The sequence below is a fragment of the Arachis ipaensis genome, chromosome B01 (genome assembly GCF_000816755.2).
Source record: "Arachis ipaensis cultivar K30076 chromosome B01, Araip1.1, whole genome shotgun sequence".
Taxonomy (NCBI): domain Eukaryota; kingdom Viridiplantae; phylum Streptophyta; class Magnoliopsida; order Fabales; family Fabaceae; genus Arachis; species Arachis ipaensis.
Window position 1 is genome coordinate 45,223,604 of NC_029785.2, and position 1,382 is coordinate 45,224,985.

The window sequence follows — 1,382 nt, forward strand, 5'->3', positions numbered from 1 at the left end:
CTTGCCACCGCCGCCGCCACTGTTAGCCGAGCCGTCATCTCTAGCCTGTGCCGTTGCCAGTCACGCGAGAGGGAGACGCGTCGTGAGGGAGAGCCATCACGTTTCTGCCGTCGCCAGTTCACACGCCGCCGCTGTGCTCCTTGCCGCAGCGCCGCCGCTGGAAGAGGAGGGCTCGCCAGTTCTGCCTCTCACTGACCGCCGCTATTCCGCCATCGCCGTCAAAGGGGTTCTGCCAGGAGAGAGAGGACCGGCGTGCGTGAAGAAGAAGGGGAGAGGTCCGAGGCTGAGACGGTTCCCGTCACTGCCGTCTGCCTCTGTCACTACCAACCTGCTTCTCCGCGGTGCTTAGCTGGAGCTTCTGCTACTGTCGCCGGAGTTTTGAGGCCACCAGAACCACCACCGGAGCTTCTGGCTGCTTTTGCCGTCGCCGGAAAATTCTATCGGTAAGGGTTTTACGTTGGTTCTCCTTCCGTTGAGTTTCTGGAAACCTCACCGTCACTGCATATGGTTCAGGTCATCGCTGCCGCTTGAGGTGGCTGCTGGGCTGCCGCCGAACTGGTTCGGAGACCGCTGCTATTTCGGTTCAACCGTTCCTTCTTCGGTTCGGTAAGCGTTTCGATTTGAAAACCCTTTTGTTACTGTTCTGTTATCTCACTTTGAGGTTTATGGTGTTAATTGCTATAAGATTAAGCTTCGGTTGTTATATGTTGCGATTAGTATTGCTACGGTTATTGCGAAAGTGGCTGGGAGCTGAGGTTTTGGTTGCCGTCAGTTCGGGTTGAGGCGGAAAGGACTTGATGAGGTGTTTGGGTTATGGAATTGCGTTTCGAGGTAGGGGCGTTTTCCAAAAACTATAGTTTATTATTGGAATTATTACATATGGGTACTGATGTGAGGATGTGTATTTGGTGATTGTATCAGTCCTATGTATTGTTTGGTTGTTTTGTATGATTATGGGTGTTTGTTTGACTCGACTGTGGTGTGGCTTTGTGAAATGTTATGTTTTGAAGTGATTCTTTAAAGATTTGAAATCTGAGTTTAATCCGTTGAGGATTGATTTGATTTGAGTCAATTATTTGATGATGCGAAAAGTCGAATGCACTTTTGAATTCAGCCTGGTTTACTTTAATTGACTTGATCTTGGACAAATGATTTGTTACTGAACCGTTTCTTTAAAGCTTTGGAAATGAGTTAAATCGGTTGATAATGAGTTGATTTTGAAATGGTTTTCTTGAGATATGCCACTAAGGCGACTGTTGGATTTAGCTTGCTTTGAATTGATTTTTGGTTTTGAGCTGTTGAAAAGGAATGAGAAACGGTTTAGTTGGGACCCGAACTGGGTGGCAAAAGTCCAAGTTTTAGGGGAGGTGCTGCCGAAATTT